The following is a 14,270-nucleotide window of genomic DNA, read 5'->3' on the forward strand; positions in this document are numbered from 1 at the left end:
ATTTAATATCTGGATATAATTAAATTGTACATTCACAGTTCTTTTTGATATTGTTTTTCCTAAATTTAGGTCCTAAATTCTCAATAATGAAAGTTTTAGGATGTTTCTTACATTAAAACTAACTTTGGGTTTTCCAATCAGCTGCTGATCCACAATAAAGGTTTGTTTGAGCTCTTAATAAAAATAGAAATACTAAAAATAATTAGCAATGATTTTCTGCTCCACAGTTGATCAAAAACAATTGTGAAATGTTCCATGACAAATCCCATATGTGGTAAACAAAAGAAAACAAAAAGCTATCAATTCAAAAGAGAGAAACTTATCCACCCTAGGTTAATTATATGCAAGGAAAACAGTATTAATATAACTATCTTTTAGCAATTGTGTACACTTTTCAAGTTAAGCTGGGGATGTCGTAGGAGCAAATGCATTGTCACTTGTTCTGCCATTCAGTAACCTTTCCCTAAGTGCAGCAATTAAACAGGAACCAGTTCAGTGATTTCAAAAATAGTGGGGTTTATCTTCATTGACTTTCTCCTGCTAACTATTATGTTTTGAAAACTAGAGTTTCTGACAGTAATATTTCAAGATGTATCCCCAAGAAAGCTTGGTTATCATAAGTGTTGCTCAGTGGTAGAATGCATACTTAAAATGTGTGCTGCCTTGGTTTCATTTCCTGGAAACTTCATTTCTGTTCTTTAGCTATTCATTAACGCCCACCCGTTCTTTTCTCACATTTTTTCTACTAACATATATGATCCAATGGACTTCTTTTAGTGCTGCCCCATTTGTGCTCCATAAACTTCTGCACCATCCAGGGTGCAGAACAAAACAAAACAAAACAAAAACTATGTCGTTGAGTAGTTGGAAGAGGATAAAAGAGGATTAGCGACTCACTTGAAATCATTACCAGGAGACAAAAACCTGACCCCACATTAACACAAATTAACTTTGGGTTCCATTTCTCAGCATCTTTGAAGATTATGACAGACCAAAAGAAGGGAAAAATAAAGGACCACACATTTTTTTCTTTAGTTTTCTTAAGAGTCTGAGATGTGTCTGGCACAACCAACAGGATGTGGAAGAGCAGAAAGATTTCCTTTAAATCCCTATCACCTCTCTTCTGTCTCCCTTCTCCACCTATCCATCCCCTACTGCTAGGAATTGGATTCAATCAGCATAGGAGACAGTAGATTCCAAATCTTTCTGGGTGGGTAAATACAATGAACAGTTAGCAGCACTTAGGAAATCTGAAACCTTCTATAAACAAAAAGTTGAAAACAATCGAAGTCTCCAAAATAAAATGGAAGAAAGAAAGACCTTATCACACCTGAGATAGCTCAGTTGGGAGAACACTAAGCTGAAAATCTAAAGGTCTCTGGTTCAATCCTGGCTTTCGGTAATTGTTGCTTCTGCGGCTAGGCTAGGGCTAGAGACCCTAATAATCTCTCGCTTTACCTCTGTCGTCTATGAAATTCCAAAATGATTGTATCTTTGAATTTATGTTTTGTAATTGGTGTTCGATGGAACAACGGAGCATGGCACCTGAGAAAAAAAATACACGCTATTGCGTGTCTGGCTTTCCTTGTTTGTGCATATATATAAAGTAATCGTGATGGCCCATGAATTTTGATGTTGTGCAAAATAAAAATGAACTATAAAATTCATACTGATAACTTAAAATTTTAATTTTTCTTAATTAGAAAGACATTAAATAGCAAGTAAAAAATACCATGACAGGCCGAGAGAGAGAGAGAGAGCAACTGAGAAAGAAAGGAAAACACTTTATATTTTAGTACACTTTCCTCTGAGTTTTGGATAAGGGACCCCGTATTTTCATTTTGCAATGGGCCTGTACTTTATGTAGCCTGCCCTCATCAATATTAAATAGACATTCATAGAATGCATCACAAATTTCTGGGATTGAAGCCATCCAACCCCCGCCCCATCTCCCCTCACACCTATAGTTACATTATTGCAAGAGTAAAATCCACGTCCACAGTCTATATTCCCTCTCCAAACTTCAATTAGCTGTTCCTAACTCTATATAAAACCAGGATTGAAATACGTGAGATAACAATGCACGGAAAATCCCAATGAAAGGTGCGGTTTGTATTTAAAAAACAAAACAAAAAAATTGAGCAGTATACTATAATCACAGTTCTGATCTTTGCTTTTTTCATACAGTCCTGCGTTGGGTGGATGTACCAAAATCAGTTCCATTTTGTTTCCAAAGCCTTTGAATGCTGCCTGTTATGTCCAAACTCGGAGGTGGAGGACGGCCGATGGTAGAAAACACCGGCAAAACAGGCAAGTTTTGAGACGGAACTGTTCACAAGCCCAGGACTTAAACCAGTAAGGCCCCGCTGGGATTCGAACCCAGGCTCTCCTGTTTACTAGACAGGCGCTTTAACCAACTAAGCCACGGGGCCCACCTGAGCCGGTCTTATTTTTTCTTTATCAGGCAATACTTTAATATTTGTGGTGTATTTCAGAATTTTTCTTTCATTTATTAAAAAAATTCCTTTCTTGGACTTTCATTCTCTTGGCCTTTGAGCTCAGAACCACGCAGTGAATAACAACTTTGACCCAGGCACTGATTCACCAGTCTTTTTCTCTTGCTCTTCATAACCTCATTGTATTTGGCTTGGAGCCTCCATACTGCCTCACGGAAACTGAAGTGGAGGGAAAAATTCAGGCAAGGTAAAAAGGGAAGAGGTTATGAGCAGATATTTTCATTTCAGGCTCATTTTAGGCTTTCTAAGGCATTTGACTTAATGTTTAGATTGTAGATCTGTGACAGAAACAAGGGTCACTAGTTCTTCTTTTGAAAGTCAGCCACTAGAAGTGAGCTCAAGCAGTTCTTGTGACTTGCACAAGTTTGAAAAGAAAGAAAAATGACTGATGAAGAAGGAACTAATACCCTTAATGACTTTTTGTATGGGACATTATAGCTCTGATTCTGGACTCATTAAGAGATGGAAGACAAGGAAGAGAGGAAGGAGGAAAACAGAGTGCTTCTCAGCGTTAGTGTTTATATCATCATTTTTGCATAGAACTTTCTCTACAGCGAGAAGAATGCAAAAGACTTACAGATTAGGACAAGAACTACCAAATGAATTAGTGGAATATATATATGCCCCAAAGTAGTTGGTAGGTTTGTGTAGCTCAGTTGATAAGTGTTTAGCCTGTTAATGCTAGGAGTAAGGTTCGAGTCCCTGTCACCAGTTTCCACTCTGGATACTGAAATCTTGCCTGCTATTAGAGTTCCTCTGGGCGTTTGTAATGGCATCTTGTACCATAGGTGAATAAATTATTGCCTGCAAGCAAAGCTTGATTTTTACACAGAAAACACACAGACACACACATATATGGAATGCTTCATGAATTTGTGTATAATCCTTGCACAGGGGCAAGGCAAATATCTGTATCATTCCAATTTTCGTATATACGCTGCCAAAGCGAGCACAGAGTTTTACATTTTAAAGGGTTGAAAAAATAAAACAAAGAATTGTATTTTGTGACACGTGAAATTTATAAAAAATGAAAATGTAAATGTTCATATATAAAGTTTTATTTGAACACAGCCACCTCATTCATTTATGTATTGTCTATGTCTTCTTCTGGGCTAAGACAGAGTAGATGCAACAAAGATGGTATGTGGCGCTCTTTTTCCTTAGCATTGCTGCTGTGCGCATTGTAAATCGCAGTGACTCAGTGATAGTTCCACAACCTTTTCAGTATCACAGGTATCTCTGCACCATAACATTTTATTTTATCATTACGCACACATAATGTCAAAGCAATAAAATGAGACTCTGACTATCAACTCTTATTATTGAATTATGAATTCGTTAAGCAACATAACACCATCAGACTCATCCTACTCAACACGTATTCTCGGCAGAAGGAAACTGAACTCTCCACTACCCAGAATCGAACTGCGAACCCTTGGATCTACCAACCTGCTACCCTCCTGATTAAGCCATCTTGCACTGCTTCAGCTTAGGCTTTTTCTTCTACACCCCTTTCAATACTTCGACTGTTTTCAACTTCTCTTTTTTTTAGAAAGTTTTGGATATCTTCAGTGTTGCTAATTGTCCAGTGTGCTTATCAATGCAGAAAGATTTGGAATCTATTATCTTCCACGGATGCTGCTTGAATCCAATTCCTGGTAGTGTGAGATGAATAGATGGAGGAGGGAGACAGAAGAGAGGTGGTGGGTGGATTCAGTGGAAAGCTACTCTGCTCCTCCGAATCTTGTCAGTTGAGGAAGATACAGCTCAGGAAGTTTAGAACAGGTAGAAGGAGAAGGAAGTTTTTATGCACTCTTGTTGCTTCTTTTGTTTTAGAATACAAACAGGGCAGAACAAGGCAGCAAGTCTTTGTGGTGAGTAAGTGTCTCCTGCCTCCTCAGCTCACAACTGGCATTGTTGACTACCTATTTTTCTATCTTTTAGGAGAAGGTAAAGAGTCAAGAAAGTGGCTTGCTTCTTTGGTGAGGATGATCTCTCCTATAACTGTCATGAGAGCCAGTTTCATGGTTTCTGACCAGTGCAGTTCATAGGGCGTCAGACCCCCTAAGTCATGTAGTCAGTCCTGCCTTTCATTACTGGAAAACCCTGAGTTCTCCATCCCAAAGGAGCAACATTGATTTTTCCAAAGCACTAAAGCAAGTTTGCTTTTTCAAGTGCTCCAGCCTCCTAATTTTAAACATTTCTGCAAATCCAGGAACAAACCCTCTTGAACTGATTCCTGATGCTACCTTGAGGTATAGGAAAGATGAAGTGGAGGTACGGTTAAGTGTCTAAAGAGATTCCTGTCAAGTCAAGGTGATTTTCCTGCTCTCAGAACTCTCCTTCTTCCCACTGAGTTTTTGTGGAATACAAGACTTTAGGCAACATAGCAGTGAATGTTCAGAGTGGCTGGAGAGAGTGAGTGAATAACAAAAATGTCCACAAATAACTTTGATGAGAGGGGCATTGGGAAGATGTTGGTCAAAGGATACAAAATTTCATTTAGTAGGAGAAATAAGTTTAAGAGATCTATAACAATATATCCTATTAAAAATGCGAAGAGATTTTAAGTGTTGTCATTACAAAATAACCACTCAAATTAATGCATATGTTAATTAGCTCGATTTACCCATTCCACAAGGTACGTATATTTCAAAGCATCATGTTATACATGATAAATACATACAATTTTTTCAATTTAAATACAATGTTTAAAAAATAAATGTATGTGACAGCACATAAAAAAATAACTTTGAATAAACAAGCATGAATAGTCTCCTTGTATACCATAATAATTAAGAAAGTTATCACAGATGTGTAGGGGATCTAAGAATTAAAGTTATCACACCTGTGTACAGGAACCAAGAATTACGGACAGAAAATTTGGATATTTTCATTTAAAATTACAGAGGACCCTCATCCTAGGAGGAAACCCCCCACTGGAAGTGCTGGGAACTAAACCCAGGGCCTCATGCATGCTAAGCATGCACTCTACCACTGAGCTACACCCCACACTGTTTGTGTTCTAATTCATGAATATTTTAATGATATCTTTGTATCTGCCCATGCATTTTGAGAATCTGAAATTTAGTACAAAGAAACTTGCATTCTATCTCACAGCTACATCAAGAGAAGGGTAGCTTAACGCTAGACAGAAAGTCACCATTCCTAGGATCTATCCGCTCTTGTCAGTCCACCCCAAAGTTGGCTTCTCTTGAGAAGAAGCTTGAAGGACACTTCCATTCCTCCACCTGAGAACATCCCAAGATACAGCAATCTCTAGCAACTTGAAAATTTGTCTCTTTTCTTTTTCTTTTTTTGAGACAGAGTGTTACTCTGTTGTCCAGGCTAGAGTGCCGTGGCGTCACCTAGCTCACAGCAACCTCAAACTCCTGGGCTCAGGCAATCCTCCTGCCTCAGCCTCCCGAGTAGCTGGGACTACAGGCATGTGCCACCATGTCCAGCTAATTTTTCTGTATATATTCTTAGCTGTCCATATAATTTCTTTCTATTTTTAGTAGAGACGGGGTCTCGCTCTTGCTCAGAGCTGGTCTCGAACTCCTGAGCTCAAATGATCCGCCAGCCTCGGCCTCCCAGAGTGGTAGGATTACAGGCGTGAGCCACCGCGCCCGGCCTGAAAGTTTCTCTTGAGTGAGACTTCTTTGTATAGTTTTGTCCCTTGGAATAATGTTAACACTTTATATAGTCAAATTTGAAAGCAAAATCAGCAAGGTTAGAGACATACTTTAAACTTGAATACAAATATAAAAAATAAAATTATTTTAAATGATAATATAACAACGAATTTAAAAAGAACTAAATGTTTTAGTTTCATTGTACATATTTTGCACAGTGTTTTGATCTTATAACTGCATTTTAGACCCAAAAAAACCTGCAAACAAATCCCCCTGCAGTAGAACAGAGGAGATGTTACACTGGTTTCCAGCTCTTCTTACTCCTGTTGAGCCAAAACGCACATGTGAAGAGACTGGGAAAGCACAGACAAATTTCTTCAGGAGAAAGCTAGGTTTTACCATGCTTCTGTTAGAACTAAGTGAAGGAAACAAACAAACAAACAAAAAACACTAACAGGGTAGGAAAAGGGACTCGAACACAGGACCATTATATTGAAAGTTTAATTTTCTAACAAACTATTCAGGAATAAAGACGTTTTGACCCTCAAAATCTCTTCAATTAAAAAATATTTGGTTACTACCTGACCTATATTTTTCATGCTTTCCTTTGTCTTACAAGTCCAGTGTCCTCATAGTCACTCCAAGCCAAAACTTAGGTACCCAAGCTCAAAACTGCCAGCAGATCCCACTTCTCACTCAAACGGGTCCCACCACAGCTACGAGGGGTTGCATGCAGAGTAGCTTTCCTGCTGCTCTCTTTGAAGCCACCAATGCCAGTGGCTACTTTGTGAAAAACAAAAATTCAACTATATGCATGCCTTCCAATGTGCTCAATTTGTCTATCTTCATTTATTGATATATTAGAAGTTTTAACAACTTCATTCTAGACCAAAAGATTAACTGAATTACTAGGTATGGGTGAAGGGGTGGCCAAGGTCAGAGTACCCCAACCTTTTCTCTGAGGGTGGAAAGAATGGTTGTGGTGTTTGTCATGGAAATTGGGGACTTCCAAACCTAAGCTTAAATTGAGAACCCAGTGGCCAAAACAGGTCAATGTGACACTTGGATTAAAGATCTAAAACCCCATGTATTTTGGCTAGAGTGGGATCTCATAAGTTCATTCACAGAAAAATCTGAGGCCATTTTGTGTGACTGTCAATGTTTCCTAAAATACTGGTGGACTAGAAGTCTTAACCACAAAACTCTTGAAATTGGACATCTGTAGAAAAATATCTCTCTGTCTCTCTCTCTCTCTCTCTCTCTCTCTCTCTGTGCCATGGCTCTGCTATTTGAATGGACAGGAAGTCCTGAGAGCAGCTCCTTCTTCCCCAGCACATACCAAGCATTGATCATCTGCTTCTCAGGCTTCTAGAGTACGGTGGAAGAAAAGTTGAGAAAACAAAACAAAAATGTGGCTCATGTTTTTAGTATAAATAATCTTTCCTTTAATTGACATTACCTGAAAGTCTTATATTCTTCATGATAGAGGATATATATTGTTTTCTTTTCTAAACTAGAGAAATTGAGGGTGGGTATTTCTACTCTGTTGTTGTTTTATGCACTTTAACTTATTTATTTCAAACTTTTCCCAAATCCAGAGTTGAGTGCTCTTAAATTGAATCATAACGTCTTTTCCAGATGAGTGATAGATGAGGCATGTCTACTACCAGGTATAAGAAAGCTTGAGTTTTGAAGGCATTGAAATTAAGTGGGTTTCCCAAAAGCAAGTTGGAATCCTGCTCAAAGAAACTGAGGTCAAGTTCTGACTGTGGCCAATATGACACTGAATGTTTAATGTAACTGGAGATAACAAGTGGATAATAGTGATAACAATGAGTTACATTAAATGAGTACATCATCCCTGTAATAAACCAATCCCTTAAGGGATGAAATAGTTGGCCACAAAGCTCACAGCCAACATGTAGCAGGGCAAGTTTCAAAGCCAGGCAGATTTCCTCTACAGCCCCATATTTTTTCTTTAGAGATAGGAATCCTGAAGTCAAAAGGCAGCTTGGAAAAGAGTGACTTTTGGATTTATTTCTCTTTGAAAATGTCAGTATTACTCATGGGGAGAGAGGTGCTCCTACATGATTTCTCAATGTTGAACAGTTTTAATTCTCATCCAATCCTTCACTCTATTATTCTAGGTGTCCATTAGGAGCGTTGAAGTCTCATCATCTAGTTCAGAGCCAAGTAATGTTTGCTGAATATTTGGCAAGAGTTTGGTAAGGAAAAGGTAGCACTTGTCCTCAATCATTCTCAGGATTTGTATTATGGATGTGTCTCAGGTTGAATTTATCTTATTAAAAACTCTTGAAAAGCAGAGACAAAAATACAAACTCTTTCCAACTCATATTAGAAGTTAGCAGAAGTTTTGCACCATTTTTCTTTTATACTGCTTGCTTGTTAATCAGCCGAAGACATTTGGAACAAGATCTAAGAATGCAGCCATTGAGTTAAAAACAAAAAGAATTTCCTTCTCGGGCTGGAAAGTGAAGAGAGGCTGCCAGGTGAAAAGGAAAGAATGAAGTTATCAGACAGAAATTTCTTCCCCCTGGCTAATTTATCAGAAAAGATTTATATTCCTATTGATATCTTTGAAGCCATAATAGCTTTGAAAATCTTTAAAAATGTGTATCAGTGGACCAGCAATATTGAGGAGTACGTGGGTAATGAAAAGCACAATAATTATATTGAAGAACAGGGAAGAAAGGCAGAGGAAGTGACTGCTCTTTTACTAGACTGTAAAGGTTCCGGGCCATTTGTGAAATAGCTGTTTCTTGATAATGGATAATATCCATTTTTACACAAAAATATTTTCCTTCTTCTCCATATGTTGTCCTTTGTTTGATGATAACTGATGTTTGCAAAAACAGATTTCATTTATATTTTTAAAAAGAAGAAAAAAAATAGGATGAGTGATGAAATACAGAAAATTGGGTGGTATGAAATATTTTAGCATGTGTAGCCTATCTAATTCATTCAAAGCAGATTTGTTTCATTTTTCTCACTTATCATTTTGGGAGGTACTCCAGTTCATTGAAAACCATTGTTCTGTTATCGAGTGTCCATCCACCCAGTCACCTAGAAGGGGTTGTTATCTACTTCCATCTGTTTGCATTGTTAGAACAAACTTTTGATGGCAGTCAGCATGAGGATTGAGGTGAAGGAGGAGAAGAGTAGAAAAATCAATGAGAAAATGCTTGTCTTCCTTCTCATATATTTATTGGTACTTTTCTGGTTTTGATAATCATATTATGATCACATAAGATGTCAAGATTAGAAGACATTGAATACCCAGAACTCCAGATTGGCATTTGTCATACCAATGAAGAAGAAACTCTCAGATTTCATAAGAGGGGAGCTGCCAGGCTGAATACAGATGTGGGATTTCACCCTTAAAGGCGTTGGTGGAGCATTTCAAAGAGGTTACAACAAATATTACAGCAAGTATGGCAATGTGAAGAAAGGGAGCATGGAGTTTCTATGGCCCTGGCAGCTTATGAGTTTTTTAGCTACTGCCATTCTTACAAAGAATTCAAACATGAATAGCTAGCTATGAACATACCATTGAAAAGAAAGCCAGTATAGAGGAAGAGGAAGTACCATGTATTCCTGACTGTGACTTTGTTTGTCCTGGCACCTGTCCCTGAGGAACGTGATCTTCGCTGAGTTCTTTCATATTCTAATCAAGAATGAATGCCCAAGATAACCAGTATATATACCAAAATTAGAAAAAGATTAGATGAAGCTAGGTGGGGGCTATGATAACTCTCTGTATTTGTTTTATAACTTTTCTGTAAACCTAAAATTAGTTCTAAATTTAAAAGCCTAACAACTGCACTGGAAATCATGGGAACTAAAGAAGAAATCTCATGAGCCTCTTGTTTTTTTTCTATTTTTCTCTTCAATAGAAGTGAAAAATAGAAGGCAAAGTGAATAGCCTTGTTAATGTGATGGGACATTTGTTGTCTTGATGTCAGAAGAACCTGTGTAAATCAGTTCTATTATTACTCCCTATCTTCTTTCTTCCATGAAGACAACCCCTCAGATGGTGCCAAGACTCACAGGATAAAAATGGGGCAATATTACATGCAATCCATTGAGCCATATGTTTACTTTTCATGTTAGCAGGAAATGACTGTATAACAAACTTTTAAAAATGAAGGAGGACAGCTCAGCTGATGTGTTTGGAGAGAGCTGAGAAAAAAGAAACCTTGAAGTTCCAAGTGGGATTACCTAAAGGATGTTGAGTAACCCAGGCAAACCCATTTGTTTTTTTTTTTTTGTGGGCCTCCTGTCCATGTGAACAATTTGATTGAGAAATGTTTTACAAAATTTATGTGATCTTGTGAGATCTTTTAATTTATTGATAAAGATTTAGAACAATGGGTACTTACATACGTACTTGTTTATTGCCTAATCAGTACCCTAGAAAATTTTTCATAGTATTTAGGCACCATCTCATCCTTTTCAGGTGGCTGACTTCTCCCTGTGTCTTCACATAGCAGAGAGAGAGCTATAAGTTCTAGTGGAGCAGGGCTCCACCCTTATATCTCATTAAATCGTAATCACTTCCTTAAAGGCCCTATGTGTAATACATAGGACATGATGCACAGCGAAATAGGCCAGACACAAAAGGACAAATCCTGTGTGGTTTCACTCATAGGAGCGGATCCAGAAGCAATGTTCTGAGTTCTAAGGTCTTCAGAAGAACATGCCACATATTCTTGATATGGTTTTGCTTTTCTTGCCCCTAATGATTTTGCTAGCTGTAAAGGTGTAAACTCGTACGTGGGATGGGAAAGATTTCTCACACAAAGATTAGGATATAAAGATGTAAAAAGTTTATTTTGCTTTCTTAGAAAGATAAAGAGAGAGAAGGGAAAGAGAAAAAAGAGAGAAAGAAAAGAAAGAAGGTAAAGAGGGGCAGAGAGAGAGAGAAAGAAGAGAAGGAGAGGGAAGCCACAGCATTTGAAGGAAGACAGTCTCGCTCTGTTGCCTCGGCTAGAGTCCGGTGGCGTTAGCCTAGCTCACAGCAACCTCAAACTCCTGGGCTCAAGCGATTCTCTTGCCTCAGCCTCCCGAGTAGCTGGAACTACAGGCGCTTGTCACCACGTCCGACTTTTTTCTATTTTTAGTAAAGACGGGGTCTCTCTCTTGCTCAGGCTGCCCTCCTTTCTTTAGTAAGTGGAGGACTTTCACCTTTTCACTTGAAGAAAGCACTTTTATGGCTTCTTTTTGGCATATCTGAAATGCCAACATAATTACTCTTGTGCTTTATGGGGCCACTAAGAAAAAAGCTGAACTTATTTGTACACAAACAGCATTACAGCAGCAGCCAAGATGGCATCCGACAGACCTACACGTGGAGGTGCTGGGGATTGAACCCAGGGCCTCGTGCATGCTAAGCACGCGCTCTATCACTGAGCTACACCCCCTCACGTTAGAGCTTAGTACATTCTCTGTAGCCAGTTATTATTGTTTGCCAGTGTTCCACGACTTAAGCTGAGATCGGAGTCCATTCTGTTCAGTTCTACTGTTTCTGAAATCCTCAAGTTGCATTCTGGACCGAAAGCTCCCGTCAGAGCTAATGCGATCTTTCATAACTAGCGGACGCTCCATGGACTACTCCCAGCAAACTTCCCAAATGGCAGTTTGGGTCCACCACTAAGAATCCCAGGATGAAATATTTTCTTAAATTACCAATCTCCTTCCTTTCGTCTACAGTGTTTCCAGAAAACGTAAACTGTAGCGCCGGGAAATACAAAGACCAGTACCAGCAGAGCTGCTCAGGAAATGTCGGTGCAGATGAGGAAACACTGAAATGGAATTAATTCACAATACTGGCTTAGAAAGAAGAGCTTATACAGCGTGGATACGCTGGACAAAAGACTGACTTCCAGCGAGGGATGGGGCGGATGAGGCAAGATTTCATCATGCTATTTAGAACAGTGAAATTTAAAACTTATGTAACATAGCACTTTGGGAGGCCCAGGTGGGTGGATCGTTTGAGCTCGGGAGTTGGAGAACAGTCTGAGCAAGAGCGAGATCCCGTCTCTACTAAAAATAGAAAGAAATTATCTGAACAACTAAAAATATATATATTAAAAAAATTAGCTGGGCATGGTGGCGCATGCCTGTAGTCCCAGCTACTTGGGAGTCTGAGGCAGAAGGATTGCTTGAGCCTAGGAGTTTGAGGTTGCTGTGAGCTAGGTTGACGCCACGGCTCTCTAGCCAGGGTGACAGAGCGGGACTCTGCCAAAAAAAAAAAAAAAAAAAAAAAGTGGGAAGTTTCTAGAATCACAAGCGATACTATTCAGATTACAACCCAGTTACTCTTACAATGAAGTCACTAAACAGTATCCAGGTTCGCAGTTATGGAGATTGTGAAATTTAACCCAGTGGACTTTCATTTAACCAACTCTTAGATTAAAAAACAAAACCGAAAAATTCTCACAGGAAAGTAGTAAGAACATTTGATGAAAGAGCTAAGACCTTTCAGAGTTGGGGATATAGCTCAGTGGTAGAGTGCGTACTTTGCACTTACGAGATCCCAGGTTCTGTCCTTAGCACCTCCAGTTTGTCTTCAACTAAAGTCACTCTTGGGTGAGTGGTGGGGAGAACCTTTAAGTAACCCAAACCTCAGCATCCCCAGGGGAAAAAAACGAACTTTGAAAACAGGATTTGAAGTTCAAAGGCGAATGTTATCAGCTGGTAGGAATAGTTCGATTTGGGAGAGGGCTACACTTTAAGTGTTAGGGGACTTTTGCTTGATGCTGGAGTTTGACAGGGCAGTTATTCTGGTCGATAATAAATTGACTCTTTTTGGAGATTCACATGACATGTTATAGAAAACACTCAACCCCGCACACGCACCAGGGGAAATAAAATCACAAGAAATTAGCAAGTAATTAGTTAAAATTCCTTCCCGTCTACATTTATTACAACATTCTTGTTTGTACAACTGTGAAATCATAAAAGGGAATACATAAATTAACGGATCCTCTACCCAACAGGATCAGTGGCGTAATAGATAACGCGTCTGGCTACAGATCAGAGGATTCCGGATTCGAATCCTGGCTGGCTCTGTGTGTGCGTATCTAACCTCTACACGGGGTTTGTAAAGCCCATCATTCTGGGGTTGACCTGGGTGAAAACTGCAGCTTCACCTTGATAAAGTGCATCCTTGAGCCCTTTTGGCTGGGGGAAAAGCGCGGGCTCGCACGCACCCGAAAGATACCTGAGGTAGAAGATGGGGCCGAAGGAGTACTTAGATGCCTAAGTTTCTTGTGTTTCCTAAAACAAACATTGGCGATGTAAACAAGGAGCAGAAAAAAAATTATAGAACTCTGTGTTTCTAAGCATGGTTCTACGTTGGGTAAATGTACCAAAATCATTTCCATTTCTGTTTCCTTTTGGGTGCTAGTTTGTGTATCAAAGGGGTACGAAAACTGTAAAAGCTAAATTTTACAAAAGGCAGCAGAGCTTGTTTTGTGTGTAGAAATAAACAACAGGATCTCTGTTTAGTCTCTCAAAGGCTTGGGGGACCAGACAGGAGTGAGCCACTTACAGAGAAAAGTAAAAAATAAAAAAGTCAAGACTCCACAGACACTGGAGTCCAGGATGCCCTGTCTATCCAGGAAGCACTATAACCACCTAAATCACTGGACCCTCCAACGGCGTTGCTTTTAGAATCTTTCAGTTAGAAATGCTTTAACAAAGCTGTGTGTATTTCAGGGCAGATGCCAAGTAAAGACTGCTTTTAAATTCCTTTTTGAGTGAATTAGCTGTCTTCCTCTTTGATTTTTGTTTCCTTGACTCCTGGCGGAGCCTGCAGAAAACAAAAGCTTGTCTTTGGTGTTTTCTATTGCACAAGCATGGGTGCTTCTTTTTCCTCTTACTCTTCAAAACTTCACTAAAATACACATGGAGACTCCACATGGCCTCAGGTAACTCAAGGCAGTGGGCAGTGTCAGAAGAGATAAAAAGTTTCCAAAGAGTGCTGGGATCCTGGCCCCATAGTCCCTGAAAGGATCCATATTCTGGACATTCTGAACTTTTCCCAGGGAAAGGAAATAGCTAATACCTAGGGCCTCCAAATCCCAACTCTGACTGT

The 14,270-nt window shown here is 39.2% G+C and overlaps 2 non-coding genes and 1 pseudogene across 2 annotated transcripts; all 3 read right to left on the minus strand.

Annotated features, from left to right (window-relative positions):
* Positions 1-2,358: 2,358 nt before the first annotated feature.
* On the minus strand, positions 2,359-2,432 carry TRNAT-AGU (transfer RNA threonine (anticodon AGU)). Its single transcript has one exon. It is a non-coding gene; the product is annotated as a tRNA-Thr (tRNA).
* Positions 2,433-3,365: 933 nt separating this feature from the next.
* Positions 3,366-3,465, minus strand: LOC138399222 (U6 spliceosomal RNA; annotated as a pseudogene).
* An 8,055-nt stretch (positions 3,466-11,520) lies between these two features.
* Positions 11,521-11,592, minus strand: TRNAA-AGC (transfer RNA alanine (anticodon AGC)). The gene has a single exon. It is a non-coding gene; the product is annotated as a tRNA-Ala (tRNA).
* Positions 11,593-14,270: the final 2,678 nt, after the last annotated feature.

This window comes from Eulemur rufifrons, chromosome 18 (assembly GCF_041146395.1).
Source record: "Eulemur rufifrons isolate Redbay chromosome 18, OSU_ERuf_1, whole genome shotgun sequence".
In the NCBI taxonomy this organism is placed as follows: Eukaryota; Metazoa; Chordata; class Mammalia; order Primates; family Lemuridae; genus Eulemur; species Eulemur rufifrons.